Below are 25,018 nucleotides of genomic sequence, written 5' to 3'. Positions count from 1 at the left end.
GCTCCATTTTTTCTTTCTTCTTGGCTAAGCGAGTGACGGGTGGCATGAAAAATGCTCCTAGGGATGAGATGCAATAATGCTGATGGATGCAAAAGCGGGAAGGCTTCTCTATGCAAATGATTTCCTAGGTTAAGGCAAAGCTATATGAAAAAACCTAAGGAGGATTGGGTTGGAGATTCAAACTTCAAAGATACGTTGCCAAAGCACGAAAGGTCTGCTTTCCTATGTGCAAGCTCGGTGGTGATTGTGTCAACTTAAGGATAGACTGATGATCCTTTAGGAAGAACACGAGATTGACCACTTGTGGATCCCAACCTTTAGCTCAAGGTGATGAGGGATAACAAGTGACAAAGCTGGATTACCCTAGACAAAGCTCTGTCAAAGGGATAACCTTGGTGAGATTGATGGATTTGGAAGATTTTTAGGAGTGGCAAACTTTTGGCAAAAGTGACAACAATTTTTAAGGCTTGGATGTGAGGTTTTGATTGCTGGCTAGATGGTTTGATTCTAAATGATATGGATGAGCTAATAATGCTTAAGGGGATAACCTAAGATGGCTGGCTTTTCTACAAAAATGACTCTAAAGTGAAGCTTATCCAAGAAGATGTGGAGAAACAAGGGTGTCTAATCATAGAAATCATGCCTAGTTGGTAAGGCATAAGCAGGATTAACTCCTGGATGTTGGCTGAATTTGATGGTGCGCTCTAACCAGGCCTCTTGAAGTGCTTTGTCGGTAGCTTTTGCCTCTACTTTGTGGAGTTTGGCAATTCGTGGGCTTGGTGTTATTTCTTTTCTCTTGGCTGAAAGTTCTTGGTATGCTAGAGATGGTTTGAGTTTAACTTTGTGGAACTTCTGTTTGGGTTTGGGTTGCTCTGACATCAATTTCTGAATCTGCTTGGCTTTGAGAGATCTTGGTTGTTTTGCCTCAACTCATTCAACTTCTGGAATAGGCAGTGACTACGCTAAGTATGCCCTAAGCTAGGATTGACCAAGTTTGGCAAATATTTATTCAACAAATAAAAGATCAAGCAATAGATAGAAACAACCAGATAGAAGTTTTTGATTCTCAGAAAGTGATACTTGCGCCAAGGAGTGTGTATGTTCTACAAATGTTTCGATCAGTCACCTCAAACACATTAACATCCTAGATGGTTGTCTACAGGGTTGACAGTTGGCTTAGCTAAGGAGTCCTCGATATACCCAAGGTACGTGAGGCCCAAATCCGTAGATGAGACCAAAAAGATGTCACACAGCCGAGAGGAGCGGTAACCCACTTCTCCTCTTTCACTTCTCAAGGGTATAAAGTTCCTTGAGGCTTAGCCCGAGTGACAAAATCTTGACCCCAAGAGAGGTGTCTTTCGATTCACCTTCCGATTCTTATACTCCGCCAGAACGCTGGAGTTGAGGTCGTCCAAGGGGTGATGAAATCCCCAAGCAGGCCTCCTAAAAAGAAACAAGGTTTTGGATCCTAATCTTATGCACCCAAGATGGCCTCGAAAGACGACAAGGGGAGAGAAGACTTGGATGACCTTGGGCTAAAAAACACACTTGTTTTTTTACCAACTGATGCTTAAGTTTTCTGATCTAGACTTTGCAAGCACTCATGTTTAAGATACAATGTTTATTCCAACTTGAAGCGCCAACAAAAGTAAATCAATCGAAGAATGAAAACAATAAGAAGAGTTAGGGTCAACAAAAGCAAACTCGCGTGCCCAGAGGCCCTCCACATCAAGTATCGATTAATTTTCTTTAAGGCATTCAAGATTGAGTGTGAGTTTGTTTTAAGCCCAAAACAAAAGTGTGTGAGATTCGATTTCAAGCGCGCGCCCGGAGGCTCTCCACGTCAGTTGTTGTTCAATTTTAGTGCCCAAACTTGAAGTGTGATCGATTTAATCTAGAGTTTTGATCATTTAAGAATTTTGATAAAGTTAAAGCAAACATTCAAAGACCAAGTGAGTGAGTTAGATTGTGGAACATTTAACACCTTTTTCAAGTAGACCCATCCCCATAAATGGCGCTGAGATTGCAACCAATGGTTAATATTTGATGGGTGATTAGAAAAGAGGTGAGTCCAAGGAACTACTCAAATTGATTTTTGCAAATTTGTATTTTAACTTAACAAGGTTTCTTAAATGTCCAAAAATCAAACTTTACCTAGATTGCAAAAAGAGATTTGTTTTGTTCAATTTTTAGAAGCTCCAAATGAAGTGTTTGATATTGCAATGGTTAATTGATCCTTAGAATTCAAGATTGGATTTGTTGTTTTAATCATGCATTCAAGGAAAATTTGATTTTAATCCATGGCATTCAAGAGTGATTTTAGCAACATGCATTCAAAGACAAGTGGTTAAACATTCAAGTGTTTTCTTTTGAGCATTCAAGATTGAGATTTTGTGTGTTGTTTTAAGAACTTTGAAGTGCTTTGTTTTAACCTTAGATCATTCAAGATTTTGTTTTGGACTCAAAAGTGAAAATGACTCTTTGGACTTTGGTTTTCATTCAAAATTTTGTGTTCTAGTTTGCATGTTTTAAGCCCAAAAATGATATTCCTAGATTGTTTTGATGCATGAAAATCCTAAGAAACATTCAAGATTTTGCAATAAGACATTTGTTTGGAACAAATAACAAATCTTTTAGGACAATTTTTGGCAACCATTTAGGACTCTTAGTTTTCATGAATTTTTTTAAAAGAACTTTAGTGTGCACTTAGTGTTGATTTTGAACCTTTTGAAATAGAAACTTGAAGTTCTTTTTAAATTCCCAAAAATGAAGTGTTCCTAATTTTGCATGAATGCATCTAAAACCTTGATGTTGCAAGGATGCAAATGATTAGATTGGTTTAGTTTCCCTTGTTAAAAGATTTTTTCTTTTTTGCAAATTGTTAGTTTTTCAATGGATTTAAGTATGATTTGGGGGTTCATTTTAAGCACTAAAAAGAAGTGTGTATGATTTTGCTTCCTTAACAAAAAAAAGGCCAAGATCTCCCACAAGAAGAAGAAGAAGAAGTAGATGGAATAAGAAGAATATAGACAAGAAGAGGAAGAATAATCCCAAGTGCTTTCTCCACCTATAAGCTTGAAAAATCTGCAAACACTATGAGATTGACTATGAGTTCCTTTGTCTTCTTCATGCTCATGTAGACCTACAAAACCAATTTATACAATCCTACCAATCACAAAAACAAGAAAAATTAGCCAAAATCAGCAAATGACATACAAAACTTGACTAAAAAAGCTAATGAAGATGACCCATGCGGGGTCCCACCGGGCGTGCCAAAATGTATATGAGAAAATGTTAGTATGCTAATAGAAACCAAATTTAAATAAAGCTTCTACAAACTAAACAAAATTCATAAACTTCAAGATAGACTAAGATGAGCTCTTAATTGAGAATATGAGCCATTAATGGGCTCTCTCAATAAGAAGCTCTCTTGTTGAGTAGCTTTGTCTAAATAGATAGGATGTATGCTCAAGCTTTATGCTTCAAAAAGGGCTTCAATGGATGATTGTGGATTTTTGGTGTGGATAGATGGCTTTAGTATGGATTTGGCTCTCAAAATAGCATTATAACTTTACTTCATGGATTGTGTTAAAATGACTTGGGAGAGGATTCCTTAAATAGGCAAAGGGCTTGAGGGATCAAGGGCTAGGATGCAAGGATGTGAAAAAGCTTATGGAGGGCTCAGATTGCATGAGAGGAGAGCACATGGATTGTGCTTCCTTATAGCCAATCAAGGAGTGACACATGTCACATGGTGAGAGGATGGAGGAAAGGGCAAGGATGAGTCAACAAAGGAGGCTCAAGAGATAAAATCTTCATAAAGACCCTCATAATGACTTGTAAGAGCAATAAAAGGGCTTGTAAGAGTCATTTATGACCTAGTGGACTTCATAAATTTTTATGGTTGAGATATTTTGAGGGTGATGAGAGCAAATTCGACTTGGACTTGATTAGAAATGTTTTAAGCTTGTTTAGGCTTGTGCAAATGATTAGAGGATGGATTAGGATGGTTTAGGATTAGCTTAAGGATAGGCAAGTGGATGGCATTTAATGAGGGTGGGTGAAGGAAGAGATATTTGTTAACTTTGGCTTGGGTTAGTAAGTTTTAACCCATGTTTAGGGAATGTGACAAGGTTAGGAGGGGATTAGGATTAGGTTTAAAGACATCTTCTAGAAGAGTCTAGATTTTGGATGAGGATAAAGACTTTCTAGAATAGTCTAGAATTTCCTAGGATGAGGATGAAGACTTTCTAGAAGAGTCTAGAACTTCTTAGGGTGAGGATAAATTAGATTTTTAGGAAATAAATAAAGTTTTATTTATTTCAAGGGTTTGGGTTGAGGAGATATTTATTAAAACTTTTTTAATAAACATGAGGATTAATATTTAATTTTAATTAAATATTTTGAGTTGGGGTTAGGGGTAGGAAATGATGAGATTAGCCTTTAATCGAAATTAAAGAAGGATTAGAAGATTTTGGAAGAGGTTATTGGTCATAAGGAAATTGGCCAATTTTTGGGCAAAAAATAAATTTTTTATTTATTTTAGGATTTTTGGTCAATTTATTAATTAAATAATTAATAAATAAGGAAATAATGTTTAAATAAGATTTAAACATTTTTGGGAGGGATTCCTTAATTAAATATTTTTAATTAAGATAAAGGGATTTAATGGCATAAAAATTAATTAATTAATTAAATAATTAATTAATTAATAAATGATGATGTCATCAGGACTTTTTCAAAAAATAAAAATACTTTATTTTCTAAAGGTTTTTAGGTGTCTACAGTGACCATGTGATTTTTCTTTCATCACTTGGTTGCAAGTTGTTAGCACTTAATACTTATGTAAGTTGTGAGGGGGTGAAATAGCTAAGTTTGCAGTCAATGCATATTCACAACATTTCATGCTAGCTTGCAGTTCCTATTTGCGATGGTGTGAAGTTAACTCTAGTACATAGATTTCATGTGGATTACAAGGTCATTGGTAGTCAAGCTTAACTCAAGATCAAGGTAGCAATGCAGTGATTCCCTTTATCACTCATTTGTAGGGTTAAGGCACTTAAGTTAATAATAAGTTGTGACTGAGTGATTGTGGTTTAAAGTTTGGCTTCATTTCAGGGTTGCAATAGGTTAAGGGTTAACCATGATCAAGGCTATGATGCTGCATTTTCCTTTTCTTTGCACATTTGCAAGGTTTAAATAGTTAACCATGGTGTAGGTGGTGTTGGAGAGATTCCATTTTGTTCGCATAGTCGCATGAATTTTAGGCTAACCACGGATTAGAGTTACAAAGCGGCAAAGCATTGCGAGTCACATTGTCACTAAGGTTAATGGTTAATCATAGGTTAAGGTTGTGGAGTTGTGGCATGGCACCATATAGATGAATCCTAGTAATGCGGTCATTCCTAATTGGTTGAAGGGCTAAACTATGCATGATGGGTCGTAGTTGTATTTTGATCGATCGGATCTGAAGACAATCAATGATTGTCATTATGTTGCTTTCTAGAATGGCAAGTTTATTAACCAAAGCAACATAACAACAAGTTGACAGATGTCTTGGTAGGCCTAAGAGGCGAATAAGCAGTGGTGGCTAAGTTCACAGTTTTGCAAGGTCATTGACATTTGATGTTAGCTAGGAAAATCGTGGTCATGATGCAAAGGTTTAGAATCATATAGTCATTGGGTCACAACAGTTATCAAAAAATGTTAAAGACAAGTTGTGAAGAAACAATAATGGTTAGTATGATTGATTTCAAAAATTTTCAAGGTAAAACAATTAGTTAAGATAAAAGGTGGTGAAGTTGTGACTAGGGTAAAGACATGAATCAACATAAGTTTGAATGCTGGTGGGGTGGAAGAATGATAAAATATGATTGGTCCACGTAGCGAAGTGCAAGGATTGACTCTAGTTGACTGATGACATGGCTTACTTGGCATGCTAGTAGCAAGAAAGAAATAGCTCTTAAATGGAAAATCTAATCTTATTGATCATCTAGAACCACTCTTTGATGTTCCCCATACCTGATAAATATAAAAGTGACATTCCCTTGACCACCTAATTATCCATCTACCCAATTAGAATGATAATGGTCATCGTTTCTATCTTCTCAAGGTTTTTTTTAGTGAATAATATGATTTTCCTACATCTGGATGTGTACCATGATTAGATCTTTCCCATATTTGTAGTGATTGTTCTCTGCAACCTTAGATGTAGTTATTTAGTTTTGCCTTAGGGTAGAAGCTATATGAATTATGTTTGAACTATAAAAGTAGATTTTGTAATCCTTCTTAGGGTTGTTCATTTTTTCTCTGATTCTATATATAGTAGTATTCTATACTATGTTACTATAATTCCCTTTTGTCTATGAGTGAATGTAATCCTTTACTTACCTCATTTTCCCATCAATATTAGTGCAAAATCTTCTTGCCTCTATTGGTGTCTTGTTTTCATTCTTCAATCTACATAACGGTATCTACTCTTGTCTTGGAATTTTATAGAGTGAATTTCCTTCCTTGTGGCATTTCATTTGGTTTATGATTTGTATGTAACTATTGGATTAAGAAAAAGGTTGAATCAGTGTATTTTAAGGTTATATTGATGAATAGTGCATTGTTAGGAAAAGATGTGACTGAACAAACTATCTTGATGTATCACCCCCTTTAGATCAGATCAAGTAGTTTGCTTTCATGCATTCCTTCTCCCTTTTCCTCTCAAAGAGTAGTTAGGTGCACCTTGATAGTAAGGAAGTTGGCCTTCCCTGGAGACTCAATATCACAATTCACGTCCCATAGCTTGGAGATTGTTTCCATGTTTCAAAAGGTTTCCTTTAGGTAAAAACTTTAGGCAAGGGTGCAAGCTTTTGTGACAACAGTAGTCAAAGGTGGAAACATCAATTGTGCAAAGAAAGTCAAAGAGACTAGTGAAGGGTAAGCAAGAATCATCTCCATCCACCAAGAAAAGGGTCATGTAGACCACAAGTTGATTAGGAAAGAGGAGGAAGATACTACAAGTTAGTGATTCTAAAGATTCTAAGGAGGAAGCCATGGATAGACCAGTAGAGCAATATGCTCAAGAAGGCAAAACACTAGTAGGAAAGAAAGCATGGAAGCCAAAGGTAGAAAACCTTAACATGAAAATAATTAATGATGACGATTTTGTATAGTTAAATAAATATTATAGTTTGTACAATAATATGGATAGAAGGCAATTAGAGAATGAAATAGTCAAAAATATGATTTTGTGGAATAAAAGGTTTGACAGCATTCTGAATAAGATACAAGAAGACCTATATAATAGGTTGTTGAATAGAAAGAAAAGAGTTACAGAAGAAGATACTAAGTTAAGAGAGACTATGAACAATAATTTATGTGAAGTTAACTCTAAGGAGGACTTAGAAAAAAATTTGAAGGGTATTGAGCCCTTGTTGAGGAACAAAAGAAGAGAAATTCTTTTGATGGGAGGCAACTATGAGGATGTGAAAAAGGAAATAGAGGCCATTGTGAAATACATGACCTTAGTACCTATAGTAGCAAAGGTGAGTGCACAGTCCAAACTTGAGAACCCATGTTATGTATAAGTAAGTACACCTTCTAGTGATGAGAAAGAAGAAGAAGAGACATAGAAGACACTCTCACCGCCGCATATTGTTATGGGTACTAAATCCATACAAGTGGATAGTACACGCATAACTATGGATTCTAAGGAGAATCCTTTTACAGCATTTGGCCAATCCATTGTTGACAATATCATAGCTTATTCAAGCTCTAATGATGATGAAGAAGAGGAAAAGAAGAAATGAGATAAGGAGAAAAGAAAAGAAGAGGTAAAGAGGAGAGAAGAAGAAAGAAGAAAGGTAGAAAACAAGTAAGAAGAAGAGAAGAAGAAAGAAATAGAGAGGTTAGCAAAGGAAAAGAGGATACATGAGGTAAAGAAAAGAAAGAAGAAGAGGAAAGAAAAGGAAAGAGTAAGAGGAAAGAAAGAAGAATCAAGAGGAAGAGGAAAGGAAGAAAGTAGAATAAAAGTCAAAGAGAGAAGCTGAGAGACTGGAAGAAGAGAGGAAGAAGGCTGAGGAAGAAAGGAAGAGTGTTGAACTAAAAGTAGTTACACTTATCCTAGAAATAACTCTAGTGGTAGCAGTAGCAGTTCCATCCGATGATGATGATGATGATCAGAAAGGACTAATGAGTTCTTTGAGAAAGTTTATCCAAAAGAACAAATTATTTGTAAAGTCTTTGGAGACTACACTAACTAAAGTCTTGGACACAATATAGAATATAGTTACCACAACTATAGCTAATCTAGACTTGTAGTCAAAAACTAAGGAATTGGTGAAGACCTTTCATTAGGAATTTACAACTTTAGGTGAGGTAGCTTTAGCGCAAGCATGGGCCAAGCATGATGCAACACTAGTTGATATAGTGTGCACAAATATGAGAAACAACTTGAAGGCACTTGATGTAAGCATCAAGGAGTTAAGGAAACACATTGATGAAGGTAATAATTTATATGGATAGTGCACACTATCATACAAATACTTGATAGACTTGAAGAGTTAGATAAAGGGTGAGTTGAGTGATCTTGACACACTCACTACAAAATTCCAGCTCCCTAAGACTAGTATTGAGGACTGTGGAAAAGAAGTGGAGATGATCCACAATGTGATAAGAGGTTTGGAGTCTGATAAGGAAAAGGTAGCTAAAATATTCTCTACTCTTCGAGAAATCATGTCACCAAAGATTAGCATTTTTCAGAGGCAACTGGAGGAATGTCTTGCAGCAAAGGCTTCCAATGGCAAGTTTGTCTATACTGACTTGAGCGCAGCTGAAGTGGAATCATATGCACTATGCACACTAATTAGTATCTCTGATACAATGAAGGAGAACTGGAAGATGGAAGTGGAAATAATAAAACTTTTATATATAGATTTTTTTTCTAGGATATCAAGTTGATTAATAGTAGGCCACAAGTTTTTGTATACAGTTTTTGACACTTTTGTCACTGATGTCAAAGGGGGAGTAATATGAAGGAAAATTATATGTATGGAAAAGGAGTATTAATATATAAATTTTATGATTATATATTTAAGGGGGAGTACACTTATGTATCAATGTAAGGAGTGCTAAGGAATGTAATGATCCATCAAAACATGAATAAAAATTTTATGTTTTGAAGGCAACTTCTATGTATTTACTTTTATTTGTTTTGTTATGTATGACATCATTTTGGGACTTAGCCAATTTTTCAAAATGTTTCTATCAATTTTGAAGGGGGAGATTTTTGGAAATATGGTTAGTAATATATCTTGAGTGTTTTCATTTATGGTAACATATATTCAGCATTTCATTTATGCTTTTAGAGTTAGAAAATTGTCTAAGTGTTAAACAATTTGCAACAACATAGAGACAGAGATAAATATAATGTGTACAGATGAAACACTTCAAATTAGCTTATGCATAATTAAGGATAACTTTGTGACAATTCCCTAGTGACATGGTTAAGTGCACAGATGTGTACAGGCAACACAGTACAAGTTACAGTTGAAACAATAGTATGGGTATTTGACATAATAGAACAAAGCATAACAAAGAATTGAGTTGTACGACTTAACAAGTTATTTTGGTGACAAAATAATTACTATGTTGTGATGAGCCAAGTTTATGGATATAATTCCATAAGTTATTTTATATTTTATCAAGTGTGTGAACACATGAAGGCCGACTGAGCAGAGATTTACTAATTTACGAAGTATAAGTAAAGATTTTATCTTGTGCAAATAAATGTGCGATATGTATGCCAAATGTACAAATTGTATGATATGTGAACTATTGTACAAATAGCTTAAAAGATATATGAGCCTTATGTGATTTGAGATCTGATGTATGATCATAGCAAGTGTGAATTACAATAGTGAGAAAGCATTGTATGTATATCTATTCTTGTGAAGAACTTTATTGTATAAATGCATGTTAGGGCAATGGGCTCTTCTTCCATACAATTTATTTGATCTACCAACTCCTAAAAAGTTTGAAGCAACTCCTAATAGGGTTGATTCTTCTAACAAGGACTCGAGACACTATATGTATATCATAGACTCCTAACAGTGTCAATATCCTTAATAGGATCCTTTTGTTTAGTGAATCATCTTGTGGGTATCATTTCTACCAAGGTTTTCCCTTAGCCAGGGTTTCCCTAGTTTTTGATAAGTAAAATAGGTTTTGAAGGGATCTTAAAACCCTTTACAAATCAAGAAATTTTCAACTAAATCCTAACCAAACAAAACATTAAACCTAAGGTGAAACAAGCCACTGAACTAGACATAGTGACCAAGGTGGCATCACAGATAACACAGTACTCTTCAGCCACACAAACAAGTTTTGAGCAGGCACCTGAAACCCCAAAAAAGTTTTGAAGGGAACCTAAAACCCTATATGAAACAACCACTAAAGGTCAAATGACTCACCCAAAAAAAGGTGACCTATGTGGTAACACAAATAAAATAGAACACTACAGCCACAAAAAAAGTTTTGACCAGGATCCTAAAACCCCTTGATGAGACACACTACAAAGAAGTAAAGGCCAAAAGATAGTATAGAGACAACTAGACAAAAACTAGGTATCAGACTTTTCCTTTAAAACCCTTCTTATTAGACCGTAGTGCCAAATCAAAAGTGGGATTGGATGGCTTGACCTTTTTTCCTTTTACTATAGTCCATCCATCCTCCACCAAACTAATAGCCTTTTTCCACTTAAAGTTAGCTCCTTCACAGCCAGTTCCAAAAACTCCTTAAAGCCAGGGAGAAGGCCGAAAAGAGGAAGTGACAACAACAACATCACCTAGAAAAAGAACCACAGAAGGAACTGCCTCAAAAACACCAGAAATATGAACAATAAAATCAAATGGACCAATAACCGCCACTGCCAACTCCGGATCCACTAACAAGATAGGAGTGGACGAACAAACAGAGGCACTAGCTAATGTAGGAGTATCCAATGGTGTAAGGGAAATCTTGTATCACCTAAAAAAAATGCTTAGAGATAGTTTTTGTTTAATGTGTTTTCATTTCTAGATACCCATTTGGGTCAAATAAAGGTTCCAACTCTCACAGTCCCACTATTAATTTTCTAGGTTAGAGTTTTATTAGTTTTTCAGCACCTTGGGATATATGTAAATGCAAAAAATGAGTTATTTTGTAATTGAGCCAAAATTATGATGATTTAGAGGGTGTAAGTTGGAGAGATGATTATATTTGTAATTTAAAGCACTCCAAAAAAATAATCAAGTTAACAGGCTTTACGGTTAGAAAGTTATTACAGTTTTAATTTTCCTGGAGACCTCCTAAGATTGCTTCAAAGTCAGATTTAGGGCACTAAATGGCCTCATATAGGGAAAAAAATGGGGGATGAGAAAATCTGGTCCATAGGGTTGTAGAGAACTTTGAGAGCTTTCTGGAAATGTAAATGATTCGTCAATCAGAGTTACGATTCAAAAGTTATGCCTCCCAGAAGTTGAACTACCATTTATGGATTCTTCTAATTTTACACCAACTTCTAACACAACTTTTGGAACCTTCTATTTTGGTAGTGGATGCCAACTAGCATATTCTAGAATTTATTCCTAACCCTAAACCATTTGGGGCTTATTTAAGAACATTTTTGGCATTGTAAAGGTACTTCTTAGTGGAGTGAGAGAGAAGGTACTGTGTGGAGGATTTCTTTCTCCAGAATCATACTATTGTAAGCCCATAGGGAATTTTTCATTGATAATAATATTTCCCTTTTCTTGTGTGTTCATTCTGGTCTTTGGTTGTGTCTCCATCAAGTGGTATCAGAGCAGGTTTTCCTGAGTGTGTAGACAGAGTGCTAATAGTGAGACAATTTGCACTAGGACTGTGAAGTTGTGGGTTTGAGACAAGAAGATGCCTCCATGAAGGGAACATGGTGGAAGGGCTAGATTTTTTACTCTTGAGGTTAGAACCCTCCAGAGACAAGTTTAAGTATTATAGGAGGAGATTTGTAGAGGACTGAATGTTGTCGCAGGCAACGAAAGTGAGCAAGAAAATGAAGAAGAAGAAAATATATGACAGGAAGGGGAAGATGAAGGGGAAGTTCTAAATCAAGTAGAGGAGATGCTTTTTAGGGCCATTTATAAGCTTGGAAAAAGACCTAAAATTGATGTGGATATGTTTTCAGGAAATCTAAACCTGGATGAGTTGATCAACTGGATCAATGAACTAGAGGAGTATTTTGAGTATGAGGATATTAGGGATCTAGATAGGGTTAAGTTTGTGAAGGACAAAATGAAAGGCTATGCCAAAATCTAGTGGCAAGAGATTCAACTAGAAAGGAATAGAAGAGGAAAGGAGAAAATCACAAGGTAGGATCGCATGGTGGACAAACTAAAGAAGTAATTCATTCCTATTGATTACGAGCTTGATTTGTTCAAGAAAATGCAAGGATTAAAGCAAGTAGGAAAATCAATCCAAGAATATATAGAGGAATTTAATTGACTTCTTATTAGGGTAGGGCATGCAGAAGCAAATAAGGAGAAGTTTTATAATTACCTTAGTGGGTTACAACCTAGCATTCAGGAGGAACTTAAGTCTGGTTAGAATGACTAGCATTGAAGAGGCATACCAGTTTTCCCTATAAGTCAAAGAGAAGCTAAATAAAAGGTTTGAAGGAAGGCAAAGAGGGTGCAGTCGAGGAGGAAGGGGTGGTAGTAGGTCATCTGGAGGCCAAAATGAGACCCAAAAGAAAAATGAAGATGTGGGTACTAGAAGGAACCAGAAAAATGAGGGTTTCAACCGCTCCCGTGATCAAAACTTTGGAGATCAGAGAGGAAGAGGTAGAGGACGTGGACAAGGATCAAGAAGAGGAGGCTTCCATGGTACCTATTTTCATTGCAATGAAGAAGGTCATCGTGCATTTGAATGCCCTCAATGACAAGGAAGGATAGATAGGAGAGCTGATGGTCAAGCCAAGGTTGCTCATGTGGATGAGGATGCATAGTCATTGCATTCTAAGGATGCAAAAAGAGGAGAGGTTCTCATAAATAAAAGGGTCTTACTAAGTGGTGAGATTGAACCTGGACAAAGGAGGATTTTTTTTTGTACTAGGTGCAAGTGCAAGGATAAGTGTTGTGATGTGATTGTTGATGGTGGCAGCACTGACAACTTGGTGTCTAAGGAGATGGTCTCTAAGCTAAAGCTCAAGAGGGAGAAACACACCCAACCCTATCAAATTGCTTGGGTAAAGGATGATCATAAGGTCCTCATTAGTGAATAGTGTTTGGTGAAGTTCAAGATTGGGAGTTACCATGATGAATTTCTCTATGACATTATTCTAATGGATGTCTGCATTTATTATTGGGAAGACCGTGACAATTTCATAGACATGATGTACATGATGGTCATGCAAATACATACTCTCTAACAAAGGATGGAGTTCACCACAAACTGAAGCCCTTGCTAAAGGAAGGTGAAAAGGTATGTAGTACTACTAGGATATGTCTTGTTGATGGAAGAAATTTTTTGGATAGTATGAAACATCAGCATATGTGTTATGCTTTGATTCCTAGAAGAGATAAGGAAGGTAGTAGTGAAATTCCACCTAAAGTTTTAGGCCTATTAAGTGAGTATGGAGATGTCATCTCTGATAATGTTCCAGAAGGGTTACCACCAATCAAGCAAATCAATCATAAGATAGATTTAATGCCTGGAGCTAGTTTGCCTAACAAGGTTTCTCATAGGATGACTCCTGCTGATACTAAGGAGCTAAACAGATAGGTTCAAGAGCTATTAAGGAAGGGGTAAATTCAAGAGAACCTAAGTCCATGTGTAGTACCTATAGTACTGGCACCAAAGAAGGATGGAGAGTGGAGAATGTGCACAAACTCTTGACATATAAATAGAATAACCATCAAGTATCAATTTCCTTTGCCAAGAATGGATGATCTTATGGACTGCTTGAGTGGGGTTCAATACTTCACAAAGATAGATCTCAAGAGTGGCTATCACCAGAAATAGATACAAGAGGGAGATGAGTGGAAGACTACATTCAAGACCAAGGATGGTCTATATGAGTGGTTAGTCATACCCTTTGGACTGACCAACACGCCAAGCACCTTCATGCGGCTTATGAATGAGGTACTAAAGAAATTCTTGGGAAAATTTGTTATTGTCTATTTGGATGATATTTTAATTTTCAACAAGACTTTGGCTGAACATTTATTGCACATTCATAGAGTCCTTGAAAGGTTGAGGGAAGAGAAAATGTTTATTAATTTGAAGAAGTGTAGCTTTGTAAAAAAGGAGTTAGTCTACTTGGGGTTTGTTGTATCATCTGAGGGTCTCAAAATGGATCTAGAGAAGGTAAAAGCCATCTTGGAATGGGCTACTACAAGGTCTGATAGTAAGGTGAGATCATTTCATGGTCTGGTTACTTTTTACAAAAATTTCATTAAGAATTTTAGTGGCATATGTGCACCCCTGATTGAAACAATAAGGGGGGATAGGAAAGAATTCAAGTGGACTACAACAGCTGCAAGGAGTTTTGAATTGTTGAAGAAGAAGGTGACAAAACAACCAATGTTGGCACTTCCTAATTTCACTAAAGTGTTCCAAGTAGATTGTGATGCTAGTGGCAGTGCTATTGGGGCTGTATTGAGCCAAGAAGGTAAGCCTATTGCATATTTTAGTGAAAATTTGAATGATGCAAAGAAGAAGTATTTTGTTTATGATCAGGAGTTTTATGCAATCGTTCAAGCCTTAAAGAAATGGAGGCATTATTTATTGCCAAAATAATTTGTCTTGTATACTGATCACCAAGCATTGCAGTACCTAAATAGCCAAGGTAAATTGAGCCAGAGACATATGAAGTGGATAGAATTCATGCAGAGCTATACATTTGTGTTGAAACATAGAAGTGGAAGGTCTAATAGGGTTGCAGATGCATTGAGTAGAAGACAGTTGTTGCTTACAGTAATGTAGGTTGAATTGGTTAGGTTTGATGAACTCAAGAATATGTACTCGGAGAATCCTAATTTTTCTGAAGCATGGAAGGCTTGTAAAGAACCTATTACTATAGACAGAACTGCATGGGGCTTCCCAAGAATCTTGTTTAAGTAACATATGCAGAACTGCATCAGTTCAATAAAATTCACCCCGGGGATAGAGAAGGTCATATTTTTGCTATCCTTTCTCTACTTCTTCAAAAAAAATTCATTGATGAGTGCCCATACCTTACCATCAACAATGTTGAGTTATTTCATTAGTTTATCAACAGTCAAGAGATAGGCATTGGGAAAATCCAAACATTGAAAGCATTGAGTTATTGTCACCCTATGTGTGGCCACGAAAGTATCACCTAGGACTATGGTAACCATTTTCCTTTCCCAATTAAATTGTTTGGCATAGATCATCATAATTTTAGGGCATTAGAATGTGTATTTGAAGAACCCAACCTGTATAATTTCACTATCAATAATTGTTCTAGCCATAGTATGCCCACTCCTCTCTCTCTAACCGGTGGGTCATCATAGAGTGCCTAAAAAATCCTTCCATTCCTTGACATTAGTGTTAATAATATACTTTAGAGGTGTGTCCACCTTGGAGGGACACAAAATAGTATCATCCCAATACTTGAGGACCAGTGGAAATTTCCTAAAATCTTTATATGTCTTGGTCTTAATTCTAAATGAGGAAGATCCTACATTTTGCATGCATATGAGCTTATTTGTGGATGGATCCATTATTTTCCTACAAACATTAGACATATGACAAAAACTTAGATTTAAATTAAACTAAGTACAAGGGACCCTTTTTGTGTTCCAAGATCATCCTCCCCCTTTATCATGCCTTCATTTATTCTAATAGGAAAGATACTAAAATTGGAAACCTGAAACATTATAATGACCTCACCAAAAATGGGATTCAGAAAGATCATATCTGGTAGGAGGGTTACCTCTAATGAACGGACAAAGTAAGTAACATACACAAATCCAAGGGCATGTAACATGACAACCAATCATCAAAGGGTGGATTACTACCCTGTGAAACCAATTTCTATCATCCAAATCCCATTTATGTGTCACTAGTACAAGAAACCTAATGGTACAGATCACCATGTCAATCTGTACATTTAGTATAGAAAGATAATCATTTAGGGCCCGTTTGGTTGCTGGAATAGGAATAGGAAGTTTGGAATATGTTTTATTTTTTCCATTTGGTGTTTCAATTGAAATAAGGAATAGGAATACATATTCTTATTTTTCTCCTAAAATGAGCTTATGTCCATTCAAAAAAATAGTTTTTATTGAAATAGCCATTCACATTCCTAATATGCATTCCTATTTTCATTTCCTATTCCTACAACCAAATGAGCCCTTAATACACACATGTGTGACACGTAAGAATAGGGCACAACATGTTTTGGCTTCTCAAAAGGAATAATGTGATAATCATTTAAATTTGAATGAGAAACATATTTGAAGTGAGGTTGTGAGTCACTTCGTTAGAAGTGAAGCTGGTGTGAAACTAGTAGAATAAGAAAGGAAACCCTTGCTTACTACCAAAATCACTCAACTATTTGGGAAGCACCACCACAAAAGTGCTACCTGACCACCAATTATTTGCTAGAGCCAAAGTTCAATAGTAGGAGGCTCAAAACATCATCCCCAACCCTAGAAAAAATATGCCCTTTAGGGTGACAAAATTATGCCCACAAAATCATAGAGAGGATGTGTCAATAGCTTTGAACATTATAACAGGGAGAAAACTACCTGATTTCTAAAGCTTTACTCACTCAAAGCCAAACAATGCAACCCAACCAATGAAGGTTCACAAAAAAACTTTTGCAACAAAGGCCAAATAAAAATAGGAAAAAGGCCAGTGCAACAAAAAGGAAAACCATTAGATAAGGGAATTTAGCCTTCTTTTGGTCATTAAACTAGATACCAACCTTAAGGTCAAAAAGACCCTAAAGTGGAACCTATTTTAATGCCCAAAATAAGGTAATTATGCCTGCCCTCTTACAAAAAAAAAGCAAGGTGAAAGGAGCCAAGCCTTAGCATGCCAAACATCAAATACACCAAAGGATGCAACACCAAACCATAGAAATAAACCAACAAAGAAACCACACCAAACATAAAAAGCACAAACCAGAGAATGAAAACCAAAAAGAGCTAAAGAAAAAGAATGAAGGAGAACCCATCAACTTGAGAAATACCACACCAAAGTCTAAGAGCACTTGTACAAACACCTACACCACCTTTAGAATCTATTCTAGTGAAAGCAAATGACACAGGCAAACAAGGATGTCACAGTGTCCTGAGAATAAAAAATTTGTCAAGACTTTCTTACATAACACAATTTTAATCATATACTAAAAGTAAAAATCAGTTGTATTAGTTTCCTTAAGTATCCCAACAATTATTACATTTAGGGAGCATTGATTACCCTTTTGGGTGATGTTTTTCCATGTTCCCTCCTAAGGGACCCTAGAAATTCCTTTCGCCATGTTGAGAAACATGAGGAAAGGAGAACGTACAGATCTTAAAGTCTGACCTTCATTTAGTTAACTATTTTATTGATATTTTACATGGATGGGAGACTAAAGCTTATCTAATATTCATGAGACAAGAGGGTCCTACTTCTCGGATCAGGGAAGAGGAAACTCAAGAATCAAGACCCAAAGGCCACAAAAGGGACCCCAAATAGAATCCTAAAATCAAAAAGAGGGGACCCAACTTTTTGCACACAAAAAGTAGGGCATAACACATCTATAGAGTGGCCTACTTTAAAATACTTATAAACAACTCAACTAAATGTTTCCATATTGAATTTTAATAATTCTATTAGGTCCACTCGGTTAAGAGATTTTCTTCTACAATGGTTAAATAGTAATAGTTAAATGATCTATTAGGTTTAGCACTACCTTACTTGTTTAGATCTCTATTTCACTCTATCTCTTTCCCCTTCCCTTCCTTTTGATTCCTTTTGGCTGATCCACTCAACAACTCATCCACTTAGCACTTATCTTGCTTGATCTTCACAATGCAGTCCAACTTGGTTATCCTCTAGCTATCAACTTCTTCTTCAAATTGATTAATAATAATGAACATCACACTCATTCCTTAAATAGTAATATTTTTTATTTTTCATTTCAGTAGATCCATTTATTTTGCCACTTAATCACAATTGTTAGATCTTCATTTAGCTTAGGTTAATTTAATCTAGACACGCAGTTAATACACTTTCACCTTGAAATTTGTGCTTCACTTAAAATCATTAAATCTCCTTCATCATATCCCCTTTTATTTTTCCATCTATTGATCTCATAACTAATTGTGTCCTTATCCTTGAAACTTCTCAAACAATCCTTATTTTCATCAAAATTCAATGTTGGATTGTATCTTTTCTATATTGTTTTTCTTTCTATGCTCAATTAATGTTGTGACTTGCTTAGTCAATACTAGACTTGGTTAATACTAACTTTTCTCAATTAATAATACACTTCCTTCACACTTCATTGGGTACTCGATGACAACTGAGTAGGTCATTTAATAATAAGGTTCTTCATTCAAAAGCCTAACTAGCTTGTATATACATGATCTTAACACTTCATTAAAATCATGTAAAACAATCATACCAACATTATACTAGCACAATCCAACTCATTCAAGTGCCCATTCAATACCATACACTTAACATCACTTACATCATTATTATACTTTCTTCAAATATTCCTCATCAATCAAATGGTATGGAATTCTATTGAATTAGCATAATGTCTTACCAATTAAGGCTTGACATCAATGACAACATAACAACTAATATGAATCTTGCACATACATTAATAACATTATCATTTGGGGATAACACCAATGAGAAAATAGAATTTTGCATTATCGATTCTCAAGAAAATCCACAAGTAGACGTGGTTTTAGATGTCTCTTGAATCATAGAATGAATTTTTTCTCTACTCAACTTTCCCAAAGAGTTTATCAGACCTCTATCTGAAATAGTTCTTAGTAAATACTTGTTAGAAATTACAATTGGAACAATTTTTGTGTTGTCATTGATGTCAAACCTTATAGCTGAAATATTTTCTAATAGTGTACAGTGCCATATTAGTTGATTTATAAAGAGGATTTGAAAAGAGAGATAATTAGATGAACTGATGAATTCATTGAGTAAAGAGGAGCAAGTATGTTGGAATTACAATGGGAAATTAATTAGTTAGTATTTGACAAGATAATGTATTTTTTAATCATTAAATGAAGTGAAGCAGATAGTTGATTCAATGTATAGAAGAGAAGACAAGAAGTTGAGTAAAACACTAAGCTTAACTGCATCACAGCTTTACTAGGTTAATAAAGGAGTTGAAGAAGAAGATTAAGGAACTTAAGAATTATCCAAGAAAATAGTATCAATCGAGTGATAGTTGTGATCAATAAGCATAGTAATGACCAAGTGGGTCAGTGCAAGTTGAGAAAGACATAACTGTAGAGATAGAGCCATATAGTGTTGATGAAGTAGTATAACACAATGATGACCAAGTTCTAGAAAAATAATAGTTTGTGAAACAATTTTGAGGTTGATATAGTTGAATTTTGGGATTGGTCAAGATACATAGATGATAATGATTGATGAGCTAGCATATTTAATGCATGAATTGAGTTTGTTAAGAAATATATGGCAAGGATTTTAACAGAATTTTTTAGAAGTTTCAAGAAAGGAGAAGGGAAAAATGATGGACAAGTTCAATGAATTTGATCAAACCCTAAGATCTACAATGATGTTTAAGTGACAAAATATCAAAGCTACCTATTTAAGGAGGTACAAGGGATGTTTTATTGTTGGTTGGTTCGTGGTTGATAGGAAATTTTGTGGAGAACATGTAAAGAACAAAGTAGCAGAGGAAAAGTGAGAAGAGAGGTAAAATATGATTTCTTGAAGGGTTGTCAAGTAAATAAAAAATGGAGTATGTAATGCAGTCTAGTCAATGAACCAACAAATGAGTCAAACGAAGATTTGAATTTGCAAAGTGAGTTGTATCTTAACAAACAAAATGTAGTTGTTACTTTCTAATGATTGTGGCAGTAAAATCCTTCAATCAATGTGACATTCTAATGAAATGATCTAAAGACCTCTAACCAGGCCACTCGTAATAGGGTGATTAAATCCTTTAACAGGGTCACACCTGATTATGTGTTTTGTAACCTTTAATAGGGTTGGATATTAAACTAGCTCACTTCAGAAGAGTGAAAAGTGGTATCATGTTACTTGGTGGTTTTTTTGAAATTGGTTTCCACATTAAATCATGGTCTCATATATGTTTGAATGCTATTTTTTATTATGCATGTTATTTACTATTGTTTTATTAATGTTAGTCAATACATACAGAATAGAGAACTATGTGATGAATGAATAAGTTAAGTTGTTGATAAGTTCCTATATTGGTTGAGTGAGTTTTGAATAATTTGTTTGAAGTTATTAAAAGTTAAAGTGCTACATTTGGACCTAAGGATAACCAATTAAACCCCCCACCCCCAGTTATTCTAATCATTCTAGTAATTGATATCAGATATTTGGTGCTTGTAATGAAAGTTTAAAAGGACTTAAGATAAAGATCAAGATGTACAATAAAGAGGTACCAAAGGTGAACAAAGAGAATTTCCCAACATGGCAACAATTGATGAAATTGCATCTATCTAGAGTTGGAGATTTTGCATTGTACTACCTAGAAAATGAATACATTAAATTTTGTAGACCCATGATAATTGAGCAAATAAAGGAGAAGCAGGAGCATAATAAATTTGATGATGTAAAGGATTGCACTAATGCAAAGAAAATATGGGATAAGTTGGCACAAATCCATGGAGGAGAAAAAATTGTGTTGAGGGCTAAAATAGAAAGTTTGAGAGACAAGTTTGATGACATGAGAATGAAAGAAGGAGAGATTATTGCATAGTATTATAGCCAAATCAAGGATGTTGTAAATGCAATTAGAGGAGTTGGAGTAGACATATCTAATGAGACTGTGATAAGAAAGGTATTGATGAATTCACTTCCTATCTATGCAATAAAGCATCTTCAATTCAAGAACTAAGATGTACACTTGGTAATGATATGACCTTGGATAATCTAATTAGTAGACTCGCTACATTTGAATTGTCAAAATTTGATAACTATACACCTTCTAGTGTTGAATGTTCTTTCAAGTTTCAACTAACCCTTGATGGATCTAGAAGGAAGAAAAATAGTAAGCATGTAGACAATGATAGTTAGTAAGATGATGTCCTTGATGTGTTTGACGCATTATTGGTAAGAAGGATACCAAGAAGAAAAGGCAAATACAAAGGTAAACTTCTTATTATTTGTCTTACATGTAACAAAGTTGGTCATATTGACGCGAGATGCCCTCACAGAGATGAGAAGGAAGAAAGGAAAGACAATAAATATTGAGGAAGGAGAGACAACAAAGACAACCAAGGTAACATAGACTAAAAAGGAAAAGGTAATAAATCTTGTTACATTGTTGGAGAAGATGGTTTTGGTAGTGATACTGATAAAAATGATAAAGAAGTTGTTCATATTATAATGAAAGATGAATGTGATGAAGATGAGAAACTATTTTAATCTCACATGTGAATAAGAATGACAGATGGATAATTGATAGTGGTTTCTCAAGTCATATGACTTGTGATACAAGTAAGCTTAAAAAGCTAAAACATTATAATGAAAGTAGTGTTAAGTTTGAAAATGATGCACCATGTTATTTGAAAGATAAAGGATCAATTATTTTGAATGAAATGATCAGATGTTATAATGCATATTTGGTTGATGGATTGAAATATAACTTGTTAAATGTGGTATAGTTGAATAGTTTAGGCTCCCGAGTTGAATTCCAAAACTGAACGGTAAAGATTTATGATGCTATTGGTGAACTAATTGGAAGTGGGGATAAAACAAGAGGTAACTTATTCTATCTAGACCTATCTTAAGGTACTTGTCTATTTGCACAATTTGAAGATATTTAGTTATGGAACAATAAGTTATGTCATGTGAAATTTGATAATTTGGTAAACATTAGTAAGATGAAAATAGTATAGGGTTACCAAGATTGATAAAACCTAATAAGGTGATGTGCAAACAATGTCAAATGGGAAAAATGAGAAAGTCTAGTTTTAAGAGAAAGATCTATTATTCTAATGATATTTTGGAGTTGGTTTATACTAATTTATGTGGTCTTATTAGAGTTCAAAGCTATTTTGGTGATAAATATTTTATTCTATTTGTTGATGATGATTTCTCTAGAATGATGATTGTAATGTTTCTTTAAAAAAAATCTGATGTATTTCAAATGTTTAAGTGATATTTGGATAGAGTTGAAAAGGAAATAGGAAAGAATCTCCAATGTTTGAGATCAGACAAAAGAGGTGAATTCACATTAGATGAGTTCATTATATTTTGTAATGACAAAGGGATCAAGAGAAAAATGAGTGCACCAAGGACTTCACCATAGAATGAGATAGCTAAAAGAAGGGATAGATTAATCATGGAATGTGCAAAAAGAACTAATGATGGAAAAGAATGTTTCACAAAAGTATTGGAGAGAAGTAATAAATATTGTTTTTTATACACTAAATTGAGTTCAAGTCAAGAAAGGTACAAACAAAACCCCTTTTTAGCTTTGGTATGGCTATGCACCTAATTTCCATTATTTCAAAGTTTTTGGAAGCAAGTGTTACATATTAAAATATGTAAGGAAAGGAAAACTTAATGTAAAGAGTGATGAAGGTATATTCCTAGGATATTCTAATAAAAGTAAGGCATGCAAGTGTTTGATTTCTAACACTAACAAAATTTTGAAAAGTGAAAATGTTAGAGTTGATGAATTTGCATAAATGAGTGAAGAAGAATGCAAGAAATAACCTGAAGATTAGATAAATTTTTTCTACACCTATGAAGGATAACCAAGTACATTATCTAAGCCAAAGAAAGAGGTTGTTGAGCATCAACAACTAGGCACTGCCAAGGTTTGGCAAAAAATATCTGCCAAGGATCAACATGCTATCGAGCATTAGGTTGTAGGAGTCAAGTTATAGAATGAAGAAGTTGAACACCAAACTGACAATGTTGAGTTACACCCAGAGAAACTTGAAGAAGATGAGCAAGTAGAACCAAGTGAATTATTAAAAGAAGAAAGAAGAACTTAACCTATCTTATAAAAATAAGTAAGAAGGAACCATACCCTAGATCAAGTCATTGGAGACAAAGATTTTGGAGTCATGACAAGAAGTAAATTGAAGAGTTATGCATGTTTACTATGCAAATTTAAACCTAAATCACTTAAAGCTGCTCTAAAAAATGAAGATTGGATTAAAGCAATGAATGAGGAAATTTATCAAATACAGAAAAACAAGACATTGACATTGGTACCAAGGCTAAAGGACAAGAATGTGATTGGAACAAAATGGTAATTGGTACCTTGATGATCTTTTGTTGTGATGGATCATGATTGTGATCCTGAGTGGTCTACACCGTTGAGGTGTTTGGATTTATGTTTCTTTATCAGTTGCGTTGATTATGCTTTTGACTGATCGTTGAGATTATGATGTGATTTTTGGTTCACTGAGGTTTGCGCCAGTGGTTACCAGGATCAATGTGGTATCATGAGGTTGTTCTATGATTACCCTGAGATGTGTGCAGAGATTGCACTGTGTACTATTACCATGCTACACTGGACTAGGTTCCTATAACAGTGGTTAGTCATGTTTATGACTGTGTTCGTTTATGTGTTTTAAGTGCCTTATTAAATGCATTAATGATTAGAAATGGATTATTTTGGTTGGATTGTTTGGTTATGTGTTGCGGAAATCTACCTTGTTATATTTCTGATTAGAGAGATATTTGTTACTCATGTTATGTTTTACATTTGAGATGACCTAAGGGTCAAATGTTACTCTTTGATTCCAGTATCATAGATATTAGACTACTATGTTGTTCAGTTAATCATATTGCATGATGATGCCATTTTGAGATGACAGTGTGTTTTATGATGTTATCTGGCTATCTGGTATTTGGACGTACTCTAATTTTGCTATATGATGGATTTAATGCTATGGTTATTTACTTCATTCCTGCGTTGCTATGCCTTTTGCGAATGTGAGTGATGTAAATAGATTATTTTAATATAATTAATTAAATGGTTAAATTAGGTGATTTAATGCATTTATTGCTTCGGCTATGTTATTATATGCAATTGCACTTGATCGTGTTGTTTAGTGTGCATGATTTATATCCCTGGCAGTGGCACATGGAGTTAGTGATTCAGCCGTTCATATTTTACCAATGTCGTCCTTGTATGGTCAACGTATCCTTAATTAAATGTTTAAATTAAACCTTTCGGTGATTATTAAATCTAAACTCATTTTCATTATGTGATTAGACCAGTAAGCGTGTCTGTGCATTTAGAGGTTCGCATTGTCGCGAAAGTTGTTAAGGAGATTTATGTGTTTTTGGGTTTTCGGGCTTTTTAATTGATTTATTTTAATTTTTGGCAGCTTTGCCATAGATGAATTCCTATTTATAGGAATAGCCTATTTTCGTTTGGGTCAATTTGGGGTTTAAATGGATTAGCTGGTCAAATGCCCTAATCGATTATTCACCCTAAAAGTGAATAAGTATCCAAAAAGGAATTTAATTCCTCACTTCTCACTTTCAAATGGGAAAGTTGGAGAGTAAAAACCCAAAAATCCTCTTCATGAGGATTTTCTATTTTGTTCGTTGTGGGAGCTACGGGCGTGGGATCGTCGCGAGGTTGGGCTCGTTGGATCCGGCTCGGGGAGACCTTGGATTGCCGCAATTTTTAGCTACTTCTGCTGGATATTTATTTTATGGTTCAGATTCCCGTTTTGCCCTTTTGGCTGTGAGGTAGGGCTTTCTCATTTTATTGTTTCTGCTCCATTTTAGCTTCTATTTTTGGTAGCCGTTTGTTTGGAGGCTGAGAACTAGT

The sequence above is a fragment of the Cupressus sempervirens genome, chromosome 10 (assembly GCF_028749045.1).
Source record: "Cupressus sempervirens isolate cs-2001-9-10 chromosome 10, ASM2874904v1, whole genome shotgun sequence".
Taxonomy (NCBI): domain Eukaryota; kingdom Viridiplantae; phylum Streptophyta; class Pinopsida; order Cupressales; family Cupressaceae; genus Cupressus; species Cupressus sempervirens.
Note: the sequence above shows the minus strand (reverse complement) of the source record.